This window comes from Lithobates pipiens, unplaced genomic scaffold (assembly GCF_037356315.1).
Source record: "Lithobates pipiens isolate NorthernLeopardFrog02 unplaced genomic scaffold, aLitPip1_a1.2 Scaffold_25, whole genome shotgun sequence".
NCBI lineage: Eukaryota > Metazoa > Chordata > Amphibia > Anura > Ranidae > Lithobates > Lithobates pipiens.
In genome coordinates this window covers 239,587,993-239,608,837 of record NW_027507787.1, presented here as the reverse complement: position 1 = coordinate 239,608,837, position 20,845 = coordinate 239,587,993, and the positions used below count along the sequence as shown (strand labels likewise).

The 20,845-nt window shown below is 47.8% G+C and overlaps 1 protein-coding gene across 1 annotated transcript in view; it reads right to left on the bottom strand.

Moving 5' to 3' along the window:
• The window catches only part of HPS1 (HPS1 biogenesis of lysosomal organelles complex 3 subunit 1), a 115,748-nt gene extending 95,164 nt beyond the window's left edge, over positions 1-20,584 (bottom strand). Inside the window, exons 1-2 of the mRNA XM_077455709.1 lie at positions 20,462-20,584; positions 7,745-7,855 (exon numbers count right to left, since the gene is read on the bottom strand). The gene's annotated coding sequence lies outside the window, so the exon portion shown is untranslated. The remainder of the gene's footprint in view (positions 1-7,744; positions 7,856-20,461) is intronic.
• Positions 20,585-20,845: the final 261 nt, after the last annotated feature.

The following is a 20,845-nucleotide window of genomic DNA, read 5'->3' as shown; positions in this document are numbered from 1 at the left end:
GTTGTCACACACCACTTTACCAACTGTCAAATTGAGCGGTGTTAGCCACTCATCTGCCTGTGAACGCAAAGCTGAAAGGAGTGCCGGGCCAGTGTGGCTCTTTGCTTCCAGGCACAACAGACGCAGCACGGCATGGCAACGTCTCACCTGGCATGTGGAATAGGTTCTGGGGAGCTTGGGCGGTGCAGTGGAAGAGACGCTAGCAGCGGAAAAGGAGGAGGCAGCTGAGGAGGAGAGGGAGGAGGATGGAGTAGGAGGAGGAGAAGAAGAGTCAGGCCTGCATGCAATCCGTGGCGGTAAAACCAAATCTACACGGGTGCCACGGGTTACATGCTTGACGGCCGTCAGAAGGTTCACCCAGTGGGCAGTAAAACTGATATACCTTCCCTGCCCGTGTTTGCTAGACCACGTGTCTGTGGTCAGATGTATCTTGGCACCGACACTGTGTGCCAGAGATACATTCACTTGCCGCTGAACATGGCCATATAGCTCTGGGATGCCCTTCTCTGAGAAATACTTCCTTCCTGGGACCTTCCATTGTGGTGTTCCAATGGCCACAAATTTGCGAAAGGCCTCCGAGTCCACCAGTTTATATGGCAGTAGTTGGCGGGCTATGAGTTCTGACAAGCCAGCCGCCAACCGTTGGGCAAGAGGGTTATCCGGCGTCATCATTTTTTTACGCTCAAACATTAGGCCCACGGAAGCCTGCCTTTTTGCAGAAAAATGTGAGCTTGGCGTGATGGAAGGTGGAGTGGAGGACAATTGTGAGGAGAGAGGAGAAGGAGAAGTAGAAGACGAGGCTGGACGGTGAGAGCCTGCAGTGTGGCTTTGTGTGTTCCGTTGCTCCCACTGGGCTCGGTGATGGCTGCTCATGTGCCTTCTTAAGGCGGTCGTCCCTAGGTGAGTATTGGGCTTACCGCGACTAACGCGTTGACTGCAAAGATTGCAGATGGCAACGCTATTGTCAGCAGCGGACACGTTAAAAAAAGCCCACACTGCGGAGCCATGTGCCGGTGTCCTGGGAGCGCCAGATGTGACCGTACATGGTCGATGACTCGCTCCTGATACATTTGCAGTCTGCTTTGTCCCTGCTGTGCAATGTAAGTCATTGCTGCTTCTCCTCCCTATCTGCTGGTCCATATCTCCCTCTGAACTCCCCTCCTCTTCCTCTCTTGTGGGCACCCACGTGACATCACTAGACACGTCATCATCAACGTCACCTTCCCCACCGCTATAAGTAGAGTAGGCAGCAACACCGGGGACCAACCTCCTCCTTGGGCTGATCTGGGTACTGGCGTCAGACTGCTGAGTAGCGCTTGTTGCTACCTCCTCTTCCTGATCCAATACCAAGAGTGGCTGCGCATCAGAAATGTCCTCTTGATATGGATCGGAAAATAATTCCAGTGACTCAAGCGGAAGGTATGTGGTGGTGGTGGTGGTGGTCGTGTTGTTGGTGGTAGTGTCTTTGGGGGTGCACATAGCAGAGAGTGAAGAAGAGGGTGCAGATCGAGAGGATGAGGAGGGTGCAGAAGAGTAAGGCTGAGCGAGCCACTCAACCAAGTCTGGTGCATCCTTTAAAGTAATTGAACGCACCTTCTGCAACTTCCCACTTTGGCTCAAGCCTGTTGCTCCTGCCCTACCCCTACCACCCCTGCGGAAGGGCCTGCCTCTTCCTCTGCATGTCATTTTTTAAATGACCCTGTGACAAAACTCTTAGTCCCTATACCGCTGAAGGACTGCTGCAGTATAGGTGAGCGGTCAGCAGTGGTGCACGTCAACCCTATCTATTGTGGACCTATAGCGGTCCTTACAGAACAGCAGACTGTACCGCACTCAAGCCTATGTACCGTAGCACCCTATACCAAGTTACCAGTCCTTATAAGAACTTTTGTGGACCAAGCAGGTTGTGTATTAGTGTTTAGCAGACTGTACGTCAGTCCCTATACCGCTGAAGGACTGCTGCAGTATAGGGCAGCGGTCAGCAGTGGTGCACGTCAACCCTATCTATTGTGGACCGATAGCGGTCCTTACAGAACAGCAGACTGTACCGCACTCAAGCCTATGTACCGTAGCACCCTATACCAAGTTACCAGTCCTTATAAGAACTTTTGTGGAACAAGCAGGTTGTGTGTTAGTGATTAGCAGACTGTACGTCAGTCCCTATACCAATGAAGGACTGCTGCAGTATAGGGCAGCGGTCAGCAGTAGTGCACGGCAACCCTATGTATTGTGGACCGATAGCGGTCCTTACAGAACAGCAGACTGTAACGCACTCAGGCCTATGTACCGTAGCACCCTATACCAAGTTACCAGTCCTTATAAGAACTTTTGTGGACCAAGCAGGTTGTGTGTTAGTGATTAGCAGACTGTACGTCAGTCCCTATACCAATGAAGGACTGCTGCAGTATAGGGCAGCGGTCAGCAGTAGTGCACGGCAACCCTATGTATTGTGGACCGATAGCGGTCCTTACAGAACAGCAGACTGTACTGCACTCAGGCCTATGTACCGTAGCACCCTATACCAAGTTACCAGTCCTTATAAAAACTTTTGTGGACCAAGCAGGTTGTGTGTTAGTGTTTAGCAGACTGTGCGTCAGTCCCTATACCGCTGAAGGACTGCTGCAGTATAGGGCAGCGGTCAGCAGTAGTGCACGGCAACCCTATGTATTGTGGACCGATAGCGGTCCTTACAGAACAGCAGACTGTAACGCACTCAGGCCTATGTACCGTAGCACCCTATACCAAGTTACCAGTCCTTATAAGAACTTTTGTGGACCAAGCAGGTTGTGTGTTAGTGATTAGCAGACTGTACGTCAGTCCCTATACCAATGAAGGACTGCTGCAGTATAGGGCAGCGGTCAGCAGTAGTGCACGGCAACCCTATGTATTGTGGACCGATAGCGGTCCTTACAGAACAGCAGACTGTAACGCACTCAGGCCTATGTACCGTAGCACCCTATACCAAGTTACCAGTCCTTATAAAAACTTTTGTGGACCAAGCAGGTTGTGTGTTAGTGTTTAGCAGACTGTGCGTCAGTCCCTATACCGCTGAAGGACTGCTGCAGTATAGGGCAGCGGTCAGCAGTAGTGCACGGCAACCCTATGTATTGTGGACCGATAGCGGTCCTTACAGAACAGCAGACTGTAACGCACTCAGGCCTATGTACCGTAGCACCCTATACCAAGTTACCAGTCCTTATAAGAACTTTTGTGGACCAAGCAGGTTGTGTGTTAGTGATTAGCAGACTGTACGTCAGTCCCTATACCAATGAAGGACTGCTGCAGTATAGGGCAGCGGTCAGCAGTAGTGCACGGCAACCCTATGTATTGTGGACCGATAGCGGTCCTTACAGAACAGCAGACTGTAACGCACTCAGGCCTATGTACCGTAGCACCCTATACCAAGTTACCAGTCCTTATAAGAACTTTTGTGGAACAAGCAGGTTGTGTGTTAGTGATTAGCAGACTGTACGTCAGTCCCTATACCAATGAAGGACTGCTGCAGTATAGGGCAGCGGTCAGCAGTAGTGCACGGCAACCCTATGTATTGTGGACCGATAGCGGTCCTTACAGAACAGCAGACTGTAACGCACTCAGGCCTATGTACCGTAGCACCCTATACCAAGTTACCAGTCCTTATAAGAACTTTTGTGGACCAAGCAGGTTGTGTGTTAGTGATTAGCAGACTGTACGTCAGTCCCTATACCAATGAAGGACTGCTGCAGTATAGGGCAGCGGTCAGCAGTAGTGCACGGCAACCCTATGTATTGTGGACCGATAGCGGTCCTTACAGAACAGCAGACTGTACTGCACTCAGGCCTATGTACCGTAGCACCCTATACCAAGTTACCAGTCCTTATAAAAACTTTTGTGGACCAAGCAGGTTGTGTGTTAGTGTTTAGCAGACTGTGCGTCAGTCCCTATACCGCTGAAGGACTGCTGCAGTATAGGGCAGCGGTCAGCAGTAGTGCACGGCAACCCTATGTATTGTGGACCGATAGCGGTCCTTACAGAACAGCAGACTGTAACGCACTCAGGCCTATGTACCGTAGCACCCTATACCAAGTTACCAGTCCTTATAAGAACTTTTGTGGACCAAGCAGGTTGTGTGTTAGTGATTAGCAGACTGTACGTCAGTCCCTATACCAATGAAGGACTGCTGCAGTATAGGGCAGCGGTCAGCAGTAGTGCACGGCAACCCTATGTATTGTGGACCGATAGCGGTCCTTACAGAACAGCAGACTGTACCGCACCCAAGCCTATGTACCGTAGCACCCTAGACAGACCAAGTTACCAGTCCTGATAAAGAGCTTTGTGGAACAAGTGAGTTGTGAATGATTAGCAGACTGCAGCAGAAGGGCAGCAGTCAAGTATAATATTCTTTCTATATTTGGAAGAAAGAATATTATACGTGTACAAGCCTATTACCGTACCACTGATACCAGTCCTGAAAAGAACCTTTGTGGAACTAATAGTAACAGCAAGTCTTTAAAATTATCCTCACTGCCTGACACACTGCTTCCTGCCTGTCCCTATACAAATTGGCAAAAAAGAGTAGGCTGGAACGATTAGCTGGAACAGCTCTTTTGTGGACCTGATAGTAACAGCTAATGATGATGATGATGATGATGATGAAGAAAGACTAATCTGGCTGAGCTGTCCCTAAAATAGCAGCATACAGCGCTCTGTCCCTTTATCTAAACTGACAAAAGAAACTCAGGCTGCTGACCTAACACCTATACCAGTCCTGAAAAGAACTTTTGTGTACCAAATAGCTAGCGTTTTCTCTGTCCCTACTCCACACAGGATCCTTTCCCTACAGTGACAGAAGAAAGAATGTAAAATGGCCACCGGATCGGGTGTATTTATAGGTTAGGGGGAATGTCCAAGTGTCCATGAGCTGTCATGTCTCAATTGGTTGTCCTGTAACACATGATAAACGTGTCACGAAAGGTTAAAGTTCTTGTATACATTAAACACGTAAGTCCGCCGGGGCGAACGACGGAAAAAGGCGTTCGAACCCGCGGACGGCGAAAGTCGGAAATTCGCCGCGAAACGACCGCCGGGCGAACCGTTCGGCCATCACTAGTGGACACCTCTTCAGATCATTAAGTTCAGGTGTCCCCAGTGAAGGGTCCTGGTAATACTCCATCATGCAAAGACATTGTAGACAATTTTGCTCTTCCAACCTTGTGGTAACAGTTTGGTGAAGCCCCTTTTATGTTCTAGCATGACTGTACCCCTGTGTACAAAACCAGCTCCATAAAAAACATGCCATGCGGATTCCACGTCGCATAAAAATCGCAAACACGTTCACGCAAACCGGTTGCGGAGTGTATGTTAAGTTAACGACACCCCAAAATAGTTTTTTTAAAAAAAAACAGTGCGATTTACAGAATTGGATCCCAACCATGCAATCAGATTCTGGTGCGGACTAAAAAGGGGCCCACAAGTTTGGTGCGAATGCAGTGCGATTTGAGCCATAAAAATCTATGGCTCAAATCGCACCCCAGAGACATATCATGCAATTTGCACAGGAATGTGTGCGTCACCTTCATTTGATAGGGGTGTGTTTCTCCATCCCCCCCCCTCCCAGATGGTAGGGTGTGGGCCTGAAGTCTATGGGGAGGATGTATCGCCCTCGGGTTCCTTCCTCCCCTGCTTTGCAGGGTGTCTCTATTCGGTACTCTAGTACTCAGTGGTTGGCATTGGCTAATCATGAGGAGAGGCGTCCGCCAGGCCTTTTGAGTAGGTGAACATGAGCGTTGCCCCCATCAGGAGTTTTGCACCCCGGGTGGTCTGGGTTCTTGAGACGGGAGTCAACGTTGGGCGCAGGGTGACCAAGAAAATAAATGAACCCTGAGAATATGATTGGATTACTTGAAATGGGACAGTAATATTTATCCACAATATCTCCCAGGATATATGTAAAGACTATTCTTGGTTTGTTTGATTCTGAACTCAACATGTTAGTTAGTTGAGAGAGCTGATCATATTGGCCTCTAGAACTGGGTAGGAGCCGAACAGTCTACTCATACCATAGATTGTTGCCTACTAAGCTGAGGAGGGGGGGGGGGGGAAATCACTGTTTATTTTTTTAATTGTAATTAGCTCCTGCTATTGTGAGAAGGTGTCCTGTGTTTATACTAATGTGTGAAGCCCGGTGACAACAAGTCTGACCTGTAGTGAAATCCTGATTAATCATACAATGCCCAGGAGGGCACGGAGTCACATCGGCTGCTTTAAGGGGTTAGTTAATTAGTTTGTGTTCATTCTTTTTCTGGTTACAGTTGTATTGTTATATGAGTAATATGAGCAGGAGGCGGGACCGCCTCTTCTACTGTATATAAGACTGTATTCTGATTCTAATAATAAAGAGTCTGATTCCTGTTTGACCCTCCGTACAGAGCCTCGTCTCGTACTTGAGGGACAAATTATTCATATGGGGTTCTTTCGGCTGATTGGAGTGTTCGGTAGCTGCCTTTATGTTCAGAAATGGAATGTCCTAAAACGACTTTAACCCCTTTCATACTCAGGGTGTCGTTACAGTACGTTTTTGGGAGGGGACTATATGACACACCCTAGTACCTGAAATATTTGTTTTGAGTCGACCAACCCCTCAACCCAGAAGCGTAACTACAGGAGGTTGCCATTGCGACCTGGGCCTATGCATCTCCCCTCTAAACCTGGACAGGAAGGGCAGCATATAGCAGAAACGTGATGCCCTCCATGTGCCTTCTGCAGCTGCTGAATGTCTGCCTGTGGGAGGGGGAGGGGGAGAAGCAGACATTCAGCAGCTGCAGGAGGAACATGAAGGGCATCACGGTTCCTCTATATGATGCCCCTCCTGTCCAGCTCCCTTTTCCCCCTCTGTGCTCTTTCCTGCCCCCCCCTTCCCCGGCAACCCCTGTGCTCCTCACCCCCCTCCTCTCTGACTGCTGTAGGGGATGCGTCAAATTGGAGAGTGGGAAAGGGGCACGTAAATATGTCTTCTACCACCCTCTTCCTTGTCTGAAATGACAGAGTCAGTGATTCGTACCAATCACTGGCTCTGTTCATTCATAAGTGAGGCATAGTAAACCATTTCCTTCTGCCCCTGGGCGCACCCCTGGGACCCCTCACCCTCATCCCCCTACAGTGCTGCTGGCCTCACCCTTCCCTTCTCCCACTGGCTTCTGCAGGGGAAGCTATAAGGATAGCGAGGGGAAGGGGCTATTAAAATGTCATTTACCAGCGCCTACTTTTCCAAATAGATATAGTGAGTGATCGGTACCAGTCAATGACTCTGTTCATTCATAACTGAAGCATGGCAAACGGTTTCCTATGCTTTAGTTGGTGAATGAATGGGAAGCTCTATACAGAGCTCTTCCTGTCCATTCATTCTGTGCAGCAGAGGCTACAGAAATGGAGCTTGAGAGTCCTCAGCCTTCTTTCTCTGTCTCAAAGGTGGTCTGTTTGGACCCCTGATAGATCACCAAACCCCCAATGTACTCCTAAAAAAAAAAAAAAAAAATTGTAAAAAAATAAGGAATAGTAAAAAATAAAAGTACTGAATTCAGTAGTGGAACTACCAGGGTCGCAAAGGTCGCACTTACAACTGGGCCCTGGCGTTCCGCCACTGGGCTCTGAGGTAAGGGCTCCTGGCTGGGGGCCAGGGGGACCCTTCATGTTTTTTTGCACTGAAGACCTGAAGGTTCTAGTTACGCCACTGCCTCCAACCATATAGAAAAAGCACAGCACCTACGTTTATTGCTGGAAATGTCCTCGTTCTTTTCTTGGCGAGATTAACTGAGGCAGCATGTCGTTCTCAGATCCGTGGCGCTCAATCTTCACAGAGCATGGTCCACCATGTTACCTAAGACAGATAAACATAATAATTGACTCAGGAATTTATAAAAGGATTGGACAAACCAGAATCCAGGCAATCCAATGACATGTGCTCCACTAATTGCTCCAAGTTCTCAGCTTGGGTTACCCGGCTGGGCAGCCAAGGGACAGATTTGTGGACTATATTTCTGTAAAAGGAACAGATCCTTCATGTTCAGTAGATCCGTCCTCCTCAACACCAGAACATTCCTTACATTCCTGTAAACCAGCTCCACGAATTTACACCAAGACGTGCTTGTTCCTCATATAACCGAAATATTTACTAAAATTAGGTGGACAAAAGAAGTCATTCTGCCAAGTTCCAGGCTCAGAGCTGTGAAAGATCATAAAAAGAACTGTTTGTTTTTTCGTTCTAGATAGAGAAAGGGTCGATTAGAACCCCGGTCAGGTTTTTATTGCGGTCCGGGTTCCCCCCGGGAAGATTTACTCTCTCGATTTGTCCTGGAGACAGAAAGTGGCAAAACAAACTTTGCCAGTTGTCACCAGAACAAAATGGTGAAGGTAAATCTTCCAATGGGGACACATGTTCTGGTGCCAACTGCATATAAAATATAAGTACACGTATAAAACTTCAGTTCAGAAAGAATATTTTACAGCACCATGAAGGTCAAGTTCCTCCACCCCAAACTTGCTCAGCCATGTCTTTATGGGCATTGCTTTGTACACTTGTGTCCAGTCATGTTGTAATAGGAAGGGGCCATCCCCAAACTGTTCCCACAAAGCTGGGAGCATGAAATTCTCCAAAATGTCCTGGTGATGCTGATGTCTTAAAGCGGAGGTCCACCCTAAAATGGACCTTTCGCTCATCGGAATCCCCCCCCCCTCCGGCGCCACAATTGGCACCTTTCAGGGGGGAGGGGGGTGCAGTTACCTGGATAATCCAGGTAAATGCACCCACTTCCGGGATAGCTCTCTGCGGAAAGGGGCGTAGATTACGCCCCTTTCCGCAAGTGCCCCGCTGCCTGCTGGGAAAACACACAGATCCCAGAGGCAGCGGGGACCGTCCTTATTGCGCAGTGCGACTCGCGCATGCGCAGTAGGGAACCGGGAAATGAAGCCGAAAGGCTCCATTACCTGATTCCCATACCCAAGATGGCGGCGGCAGCACCCGAGAAACGATCTACAGATCGGCTTCGGGTGCCGACATCGCGGGCGCGCTGGACAGGTAAGTGTCACTATTTTAAAAGTCAGCAGCTGCAGTATTTGTAGCTGCTGGCTTTTAAAAAAAAAAAAAAAAAAGCGCGGAGTCCCGGCGGACTCCCGTTTTAAGAGTTGCCTTCACTAAAACAAAGGGGCCAAGCTCAACCCCTTCATTCATAACTGAAGCATAGCAATAAAATGTCATTTACCAGCGCCTACTTTTCCAAATAGATATAGTGAGTGATCAGTACCAGTCAATGACTCTGTTCATTCATAACTGAAGCATAGCAAACTGTTTCCTATGCTTTAGTTGGTGAATGAATGGGAATCTCTATACAGAGCTCTTCCTGTCCATTTATTCTGTGCAGCAGAGGCTACAGAAATGGAGCTTGAGAGTCCTCAGCCTTCTTTCTCTGTCTCAAAGGTAGAACATCAGAGGTCTATTTGCACCACTGATAGATCACCAAACCCCCAATGTACTCCTAAAAAAAAAAAAAAAAAAAAAAAAAAAAAATTGTAAAAAAATAAGGAATGGTAAAAAATAAAAAATACTGAATTCAGTAGCGGAACTACCAGGGTCGCAAAGGTCGCACTTACAACTGGGCCCTGGCATTCTGCCACTGGGCTTTGAGGTAAGGGCTCATGGCTGGGGCCCAGGGGGACCCTTCATGTTTTTTTGCACTGAAGACCTGAAGGTTCTAGTTACGCCACTGCCTTCACCCATATAGAAAAAGCACAGCACCTACGTTTATTGCTGGAAATGTCCTCGTCCAAGCTTAACCCCTGAAAAACAACCCCCCCCCCCACCATAATCCCCCCTCCCCCAAATAATTTGGGCAAGTGCACAAAGGAAGATCCATAAAGACATGGACGAGCAAGTTTGGGGTGAAGGAACTTGACTGACCTGCAACCTGATAGAACACCTTTGGTATGAATTAGAGCGGAGACTGCGAGCCAAGTCTTCTCGCCCAATGCACTTCTGAAAGAATGGTCAAAAATTCCCATAGACACCCTCCTAAACCTTGTGGACGGCCTTCCCAGAAGAGCTGAAGCTCTTATAGCTGCAAAGGGCGGGGCCAACTCAATATTAAACCCTACGGACTAAGACTGGGATGCCATTAAAGTTCGTGTAAAAGCAGGAGTCCCAATACTTTTGGTAATATAGTGTATTATATAAAATTCAGAGCCTGGACACATCCCCCGTATATTACCATCCATTTATAGATAATATATACAATGCAGAGCCCGGATATATGCTCCATACATTTGTAGGCAGGTGCATGTCTTCCTGTAGGTGGCACTGTGCTATTTCTACAGGTGAAGTGGAGTTCAAGAAGGGTAATTGTCTTCTCTTGTGGGCTCCAGCAGCCATGTTGGGTAGGACAGAAGTTTGATTGGATGCTGAAATCTCACGAGATCTGTGGCAGCCATTTTGAGGTGATATATAGTGGTTCCTCATGTCATTTCGGGGTGGTGCAGTGTGTGTAGGACAGGGAGAGGGCCCTGCTGGCTAGGGACAGAATAGGTGTAGTGCAGGGAGAGGTTCCCGACGAGAAGGGTTCCCTTGCAGTTCAAAAATCTTGTCCCAGATACTGGGACACCTTCTTCCAGCAGGACGCTCCAAAGATTGGGCTACTCCGGGTCCATAGCCGTTAGTCAGTTGGCGCGGTGTTGGACGTTCGGTTGCACGCTCTGCTTGTACCTCTCATATGAGTTCATTGATAAACTGCCTTATAAAATCAGTCTGTGTGGTGGATACTCCAAAACCGAGTACACCCATTAGGCCCTGCCTACACTTGGAGTAGACCAAACAATATGGGAAATCTTCCTTGCAGGACAGGGGCCCGAGTTGCTACAATGGTACCCAATGGGAACTGCTTTGGCAGTGATACCCAAATATAATGGCAGAAATATCCCATTGGGTGGAGAGATTGGAGAGTGCGGCCCACCTGTTTCAAGCGTCGGCAATGCTCCTCCCTGGCTTGGCAGTGAACTCCTTGGAGGAGGATACTAGGAGGGCCATACTGGTATTTCCGGATGTGCAACGTTTCACCTTGGCGCAGATAGTGGCGTCGCTGGAAAGCCTGTATGGTGAAGTCGCTTCAGTGGCCAAGTTGTGGATAAAGTTTTTTTCTACAGAAGCAACAGGAAGGGGGAGACTGTACCTGAATTTGCGGGGGGCCATTCAAGAGTTGTGGAAGCGGTTGAAGGCAAGGGACCAATGCTGTGCTACTCTAGGCCCAGACCGAGTATTTCGAGACTAGTTTATCGCAAAGGAGTCAAGCTGGTCCTCTTCAACGGGCGCTGCAGGACCACGTGAGGGCGGATGCAGCTGTGAAGCTCATCTTTATCCTTTTGGAAGCCATGGAGAGAAAGAGAAGCCAGAGCGGTGGTTACCGGGAGAGAGGAAGCTGCTGCCCCCTCTCCTCCTCCTGCATTAGGGGTTGCCTTCTAGAGATTTGACTGAGTCCATCATGCCCATCCAACAGGAAGTTTCTGCTGCAAGGCAGAAGCTCGGTCACTTTTTGGGCCCCGTGGCATCAGGATTTTTAGGGAGAGGCAGGGCCGTCTTTAATATTGATTGGACCCTGGGCAAAAATTTTCTAGGGGCCCCATGCAGTTTCGCTCTCCAACTGCTCTGAGACATTGTCAGGAAGATCCTTCTCACAGGCGTCCGAGCGGCGTAAGTCGCAGGAGATCTTCTGTGCAGTTTCAAGAGCGTTACCGCGATCAGCGGCGTGCGCTTGGGAGTGCGCACGCGGGTGCGCGCGCGGCCGTTTGACGCAATTGGTGCCAATAGCGCTATTTAAACTGGATCCTTGCTGCCTGATCAACAGCGCTCCCGTGCTTCCTGGTAACCTGTACCTGAACCTGAACCTGCATCCGTATCCTGATCCCTATTGAACCCCGGCCTGTTCCCGACTCTGCTGTTTGCTGCCTGCCCCCCGACTTTGGCTTTGTACCCGACTACTCTTCTGGATTCCGTTTCTGTACCTGATCTGCTCGCCTGTGCCTGACCTGGACTGTTACACCATCCGTCATCTGTAAGTTGCCTGTTCACCGCTGCTGTACTACAGGACACCTTCCAGTCTTCCACCATACCCGGCTGTTACTCCCTCTGCGCTTGTTGTCTTCTACCTCTTGCTGCAGACTACTGGACTCTTCCCACTTCCCGCAGTATCCCGTTTGCACCTGCATCCGCTGTCGGACTACAGAACCCCTCCCGTTGTTCGCTGTACCCTGCGATCACTTGCATCCCGTTTCCGGACTACAGGAATCCCTCTTCTGTCTGCTGAACCTTACCTTTGCCTGCATTCCGCTACTGGACTACAATACACCTCCACCATCAACAGTCTGCTGCTTCTTACATCTACCATCCAGTCAGGCACTTGTGCCCCTCTGTGCTCCCGAGCCCCTGTCATCACTACCAGGGTCTCTCGAGTCAGAGGTCTACGAGAAGCCACTCCCTGCACTCCGGGCTCTGCCTTAAGGTACGTGACAGACATACAATAAATAGCGACTCAAACTCAGCTTACTGAATCAGATCAGGCAGCTATTGTGATTGTTTGCCAGTGGTTACAGTATATCATTACCGCTCACTGACTGGTTGCCAAAGGTATAGCACACATTACTGCTCACTGATTAGTTACTAGAGGTACAGCACATGATTTCTGATTGTTGATTGGTTGCTAGAGATTACTGTGGATATGACCTCAGGGGGGCATGATATACATATTTTTTTGCGCGGTTCTCCTTTTTTTTCCTTTTATTCACATATATATTTTTGGTATATATTAGAACTGCAGCAGTATTGACTTTTATACACTATTCTGTAGCGCGATCCTTTTCTCTTTTTTCATGATATACATATGAATGCTGCCGGCCGCCGCTATTTACATATGAATGCCACCTCTATTTACATATGAATGCCCCCGCTATTTACATATGAATGCCGGTTATTTACATGTAAACACAAGGTTTGCATGTGAGTCATCTGTACACCACAATAGGGCAGAGCTGGGCAGCATTAGTAACAGCACTTCACACTGAGATATCGGGACACAGCACGGGACTAAAACCTCAAGGGATGAGGGAATTTAAACCAGGATAGTTGGCAAGTATGAGGAAGCTGCTTTGGGCCCCCACAACAATGACAGGGCCCAGGGCAGCTGCCCCTTTTGCCCTGCCTTAAAAACGGCCCTGGGGAGAGGTTTGAGACACAAAAGGTCTTTCTCCTCCCTTTTATACCTGGGGGGGGGGGTCATAGGTTCTTCCAGGGCCTATTGGTTATTACCGTCTGGTTTATTGTGATTTTCATTGCATTGTCTATCCTTTGTATGCTTGCAAAGACGTTTGAGGTTGAAAGATATCTGCATTAACCACTTTAAGATCGGGCTTCTGTTTTTTAGATGTGTTGTTTACAAGTTAAAACAGTTTTTTTTTTTTTGCTAGAAAACTTCTTAGAACCCCCAAACATTATAAAAAAAATTTTCCCCTAACATCCTAGAGAATAAAATGGCGGTCGTTGCAATACTTTCTGTCACACCGTATTTGCACACGGTTTTTACAAGCGCACTTTTTTTTTGAAAGAATACACTTGTTTGTATTAAAAAAAAATAAGACAACAGTAAAGTTAGGCCAATTATTATTTTTTTTTTATATTGTGAAAGAATAATGTTACGCCGAGTAAATTGATACCCAACACATCGCGCTTCAAAATTGCGCCCCGCTCGTGGAATGGCGACAAACTTTTACCGTTAAAAATCTCCATAGGCGACATTTAAGAAAAATTCTACCGGTTGCATGTTTTGCATTACAGAGGAGGTCTGGGGCTAGAATTATCGCTCTATCGATCGCGGCGATACCTCACATGTGTGGCTTGAACACCGTTTTCGTATGCGGGCGCTAGTCACGTATGCGTTCGCTTAAGCACGCGACCACCAGGAATGACCTGAACTAGTCTTAGGTACAAAACTTGTTGCTTGCCGATTTCGTCCGTGAGGTAAACTTATAAAAATTCCTCCCGGCGGTTTCCATTTTTATTGTGGGCATTTGAAGCCCACAAGCACTGATTTCCTGGATGCGGTGAATGCTCGATCCTGCGCATGCTCAGCGATATCAGTGAGCAGCGCCATAGAATTTCGGGTTGCCATCACAACGGGTGGCGTCGCCGGAAGTTCCCGCCCCATTGTGATGGCAACAAAACATAAACAAACAACCTAGTCACGACGTCTTCCTTCCGAAATCTCACGATTCGTCCCCCCCCCCCCCCCCCCGGCGTCCCCCACGGATTCTTGGGAAGAATATAACAAAGTTCCCAGGGGTCATTGCGAAGCCGAGGAAAGACAATAAACACGCCTACTCCCACGGGAGGAGAGCCCGGAAGTCAATATAATAATTTCTGCTAAAAGGTAATTAATGCATAATTTTTTTTTTTAATGGTCATTTCTAAATCTATGCTCCAAAGCGATTGGAAGAACATTAAAGAGGAAGTAAACCCTGATGGGTGTTACTTCCTCTTTCATTCCCTGCAAAGGCAAAGCATAATGGACTACTATGCATCGCATCGCATCGCATAGTAGCCCATTATGTGTCACTTACCTGACACAGGAGCCAGCGAAGTCGCCGCTATCCCCTGTAGTCCGCCGCATCCATCTTGTTGGTGGGGTCGCGCAGCTCCGCCGCTGTCATTCGGCGAAGCCGCGATGACGTCACTCCCGCGCATGCGCACAGGAGCCGACACGCGCGCGGCAGCTCCATTCTTGGAAATGCAGCGCTCAGTGCGCCTGCGTGCCGCTGTCTACGACGCATGCGCCGTAGACAGCGGTGCCCGTTTTCGGTTTAGGAGATATTGCTTGGACCTACAGGTAAAGCCTTAATCTAGACTTACCTGTAGGTCAAAGTGGTTTGTAAGGGTTTACAACCACTTTAAGTTGAAATTTTGAGTACAAAACCGCTTTAAGTGGTTAAACTTTCCTCATTTACACACAGAGGTCTATTCCTTTGACAAATTGTTACAATGTTTATACTTCAGTTCCACTGCTAAAGAATGTTGCAATTCTTGGCAGACCGCCCGTTTTTTTTCCCTCTTCCTTTCTTTTGACAGTTGTGTCTTCAGAAGAGCAGAGAGAATTCTTTGCATAACAAGAATAGTGAAACACTTTTTTCAAGATCGCAACGGGAAAAAAATAAAAATTGCGATAACAATTCTTGACGATTACTCGTGTAGCTCTATTACTCGGTATCGGTACTCGTATTTGCTGATAAAAAACAAACAAAAAAAAACAAAACAGTATTAGTGCCCTAAAAATCAAGGGACACCGATAGGTGGGACTATGGATTAAGCTTTTCCCCTCTAGTGCTTTCTGTTAGCAGGGCGAGAGCTAATCTTCTGGTGGACAGCAGAGGATCTTGGGACCTGTAGTCCGCTGCCAATACATACTGTGTTCCTGAGTGTGGACTGAACTACAAATACCAGAGATACACACAGAGATCCCAGTTCCCGGCATGTTACGAGCGATCGCAGGATCCCGGCGGTCTCACACTTGCATTGGCTCAGGGGGATCACGCACTCCTAGTGGTCGCCTTAAGGAGTGACGTAACATGACGGGGATTCGCCTGCCGGTACCATTCTGCCGCAGTATAACTGTGGCGGCTGGTCAGTTAAAAACGGTTAAAAATGTTAAACTAGAAAGGAAAATCCCATGCACATAAGTATCTCAGGCTCCTCCCATGCACATAAGTATCACAGGCTCCTCCCATGCACATAAGTATCTCAGGCTCCTCCCATGCACATAAGTATCACAGGCTCCTCCCATGCACACAAGTATCTCAGGCTCCTCCCATGCACACAAGTATCTCAGGCTCCTCCCATGCACATAAGTATCACAGGCTCCTCCCATGCACACAAGTATCTCAGGCTCCTCCCATGCACACAAGTATCTCAGGCTCCTCCCATGCACACAAGTATCACAGGCTCCCTCCATGCACACAAGTATCACAGGCTCCTCCATGCACACAAGTATCACAGGCTCCTCCATGCACACAAGTATCACAGGCTCCCTCCATGCACACAAGTATCTCAGGCTCCCTCCATGCACACAAGTATCTCAGGCTCCCTCCATGCACACAAGTATCTCAGGCTCCCTCCATGCACACAAGTATCTCAGGCTCCTCCCATGCACACAAGTATCACAGGCTCCTCCCATGCACACAAGTATCACAGGCTCCTCCCATGCACACAAGTATCACAGGCTCCCTCCATGCACACAAGTATCTCAGGCTCCCTCCATGCACACAAGTATCTCAGGCTCCCTCCATGCACACAAGTATCACAGGCTCCTCCCATGCACACAAGTATCACAGGCTCCTCCCATGCACACAAGTATCACAGACTCCCTCCATGCACACAAGTATCTCAGGCTCCCTCCATGCACACAAGTATCACAGGCTCCCTCCATGCACACAAGTATCACAGGCTCCCTCCATGCACACAAGTATCACAGGCTCCTCCATGCACACAAGTATCACAGGCTCCCTCCATGCACACAAGTATCTCAGGCTCCCTCCATGCACACAAGTATCTCAGGCTCCCTCCATGCACACAAGTATCACAGGCTCCCTCCATGCACACAAGTATCACAGGCTCCCTCCATGCACACAAGTATCTCAGGCTCCCTCCATGCACACAAGTATCTCAGGCTCCTCCCATGCACACAAGTATCACAGGCTCCTCCCATGCACACAAGTATCACAGGCTCCTCCCATGCACACAAGTATCACAGGCTCCCTCCATGCACACAAGTATCTCAGGCTCCCTCCATGCACACAAGTATCTCAGGCTCCCTCCATGCACACAAGTATCACAGGCTCCTCCCATGCACACAAGTATCACAGGCTCCTCCCATGCACACAAGTATCACAGACTCCCTCCATGCACACAAGTATCTCAGGCTCCCTCCATGCACACAAGTATCACAGGCTCCCTCCATGCACACAAGTATCACAGGCTCCCTCCATGCACACAAGTATCTCAGGCTCCCTCCATGCACACAAGTATCTCAGGCTCCTCCCATGCACACAAGTATCACAGGCTCCCTCCATGCACCTGAAATACTTGTGTGCATGGGAGGAGCCTGAGATACTTGTGTGCATGGGAGGAGCCTGAGATACTTGTGTGCATGGAGGGAGCCTGTGATACTTGTGTGCATGGGAGGAGCCTGAGATACTTGTGTGCATGGGAGGAGCCTGAAATTATAGAGAGAGATTATATACAATGCAGAGCCCGGACACATCCCCCGTATATTACCATCCATTCATAGAGATTATATACAATGCAGAGCCCGGACACATCCCCCGTATATTACCATCCATTCATAGAGATTATATACAATGCAGAGCCCGGACACATCCCCCGTATATTACCATCCATTCATAGAGATTATATACAATGCAGAGCCCAGACACATCCCCCGTATATTACCATCCATTCATAGAGATTATATACAATGCAGAGCCCGGACACATCCCCCGTATATTACCATCCATTCATAGAGATTATATACAATGCAGAGCCCAGACACATCCCCCGCACATTACCATCCATTCATAGAGATTATATACAATGCAGAGCCCGGACACATCCCCCGTATATTACCATCCATTCATAGAGATTATATACAATGCAGAGCCCGGACACATCCCCCGTATATTACCATCCATTCATAGAGATTATATACAATGCAGAGCCCGGACACATCCCCCATATATTACCATCCATTCATAGAGATTATATACAATGCAGAGCCCGGACACATCCCCCATATATTACCATCCATTCATAGAGATTATATACAATGCAGAGCCCAGACACATCCCCCGCACATTACCATCCATTCATAGAGATTATATACAATGCAGAGCCCGGACACATCCCCCGTATATTACCATCCATTCATAGAGATTATATACAATGCAGAGCCCGGACACATCCCCCGTATATTACCATCCATTCATAGAGATTATATACAATGCAGAGCCCGGACACATCCCCCGTATATTACCATCCATTCATAGAGATTATATACAATGCAGAGCCCGGACACATCCCCCGTATATTACCATCCATTCATAGAGATTATATACAATGCAGAGCCCGGACACATCCCCCGTATATTACCATCCATTCATAGAGATTATATACAATGCAGAGCCCGGACACATCCCCCGTATATTACCATCCATTCATAGAGATTATATACAATGCAGAGCCCGGACACATCCCCCGTATATTACCATCCATTCATAGAGATTATATACAATGCAGAGCCCAGACACATCCCCCGCACATTACCATCCATTCATAGAGATTATATACAATGCAGAGCCCGGACACATCCCCCGCACATTACCATCCATTCATAGAGATTATATACAATGCAGAGCCCGGACACATCCCCCGTATATTACCATCCATTCATAGAGATTATATACAATGCAGAGCCCGGACACATCCCCCGTATATTACCATCCATTCATAGAGATTATATACAATGCAGAGCCCGGACACATCCCCCGTATATTACCATCCATTCATAGAGATTATATACAATGCAGAGCCCAGACACATCCCCCGCATATTACCATCCATTCATAGAGATTATATACAATGCAGAGCCCGGACACATCCCCCGCACATTACCATCCATTCATAGAGATTATATACAATGCAGAGCCCGGACACATCCCCCGTATATTACCATCCATTCATAGAGATTATATACAATGCAGAGCCCGGACACATCCCCCGTATATTACCATCCATTCATAGAGATTATATACAATGCAGAGCCCGGACACATCCCCCGTATATTACCATCCATTCATAGAGATTATATACAATGCAGAGCCCGGACACATCCCCCGTATATTACCATCCATTCATAGAGATTATATACAATGCAGAGCCCGGACACATCCCCCGTATATTACCATCCATTCATAGAGATTATATACAATGCAGAGCCCGGACACATCCCCCGTATATTACCATCCATTCATAGAGATTATATACAATGCAGAGCCCGGACACATCCCCCGTATATTACCATCCATTCATAGAGATTATATACAATGCAGAGCCCGCACACATCCCCCGTATATTACCATCCATTCATAGAGATTATATACAATGCAGAGCCTGGACACATCCCCCGTATATTACCATCCATTCATAGAGATTATATACAATGCAGAGCCCGGACACATCCCCCGTATATTACCATCCATCCATAGAGATTATATACACTGCAGAGCCCGCACACATCCCCCGTATATTACCATCCATTCATAGAGATTATATACAATGCAGAGCCCAGACACATCCCCCGCACATTACCATCCATTCATAGAGATTATATACAATGCAGAGCCCGGACACATGCCCCGTATATTACCATCCATTCATAGAGATTATATACAATGCAGAGCCCGGACACATCCCCCGTATATTACCATCCATTCATAGAGATTATATACAATGCAGAGCCCGGACACATCCCCCGTATATTACCATCCATTCATAGAGATTATATACAATGCAGAGCCCAGACACATCCCCCGTATATTACCATCCATTCATAGAGATTATATACAATGCAGAGCCCGGACACATGCCCCGTATATTACCATCCATTCATAGAGATTATATACACTGCAGAGCCCGGACACATCCCCCGTATATTACCATCCATTCATAGAGATTATATACAATGCAGAGCCCGGACACATCCCCCGTATATTACCATCCATTCATAGAGATTATATACAATGCAGAGCCCGGACACATCCCCCGTATATTACCATCCATTCATAGAGATTATATACAATGCAGAGCCCAGACACATCCCCCGCACATTACCATCCATTCATAGAGATTATATACAATGCAGAGCCCGGACACATCCCCCGTATATTACCATCCATTCATAGAGATTATATACAATGCAGAGCCCGGACAGTAAGAAGATAAAAGATTTCTTTGCAGTGTTTGTATTTTGTTGATAAACATTTAGAGGGAGGGAAATAAACAATAAAACATGTTGGTGATAATGTATCATCACACAGTCTGTATATTATATAACGGTGGGGGGTTATTTATCAAAGGCAAATCCACGTTGCACTGCTAGTGCGTTTGGAAGTGCAGTCGCGGAAGATCTTAAACGAGGGGAAGCTCTGCTGATTTTATCATCCAATCTTGTGTAAGCTAAAATGCTGTTTTTTATTTTCCTCGCCTGTCCCCCTCGGATCTACAGAGACTTTACTTCCAAGTGCACTTGTAGTGCAAAGTGGATTTTACTTTAGTAAATAACCCCCTTTGTGTCAGTAAGAGAGGAGATAGAAAGCACTATAATAATAATAATAATAGGAGTCTCACCTCCAGCCGCTCTCTGATCTCTGATCACTGACACTCTGCTAACTGCTTCACTTCCTCAACTGACATGTGATGTCACCCATGTGACCAGGGAGGGGGAGGGGAACACTCACATGGACACGGCTGGAGGAATTTCTGTATGATTGGGAATCATTCCCGGAGATCTGAGCATTCCACACTTCTGGGATCAGAGAGGATCAGAGGGGATCAGAGGGGATCAGAGAGGATCAGAGAGGATCAGAGGGGATCAGAGGGGATCAGAGGGGATCAGAGAGGATCAGAGGGGATCACCAATAAACACACAATGATAAATAGACTGTATACTGAGCTCTCTGCAAGTGCAACATCTCCAGAGCTCAATACATGAGGGGGAGGGTCACTTTGCAA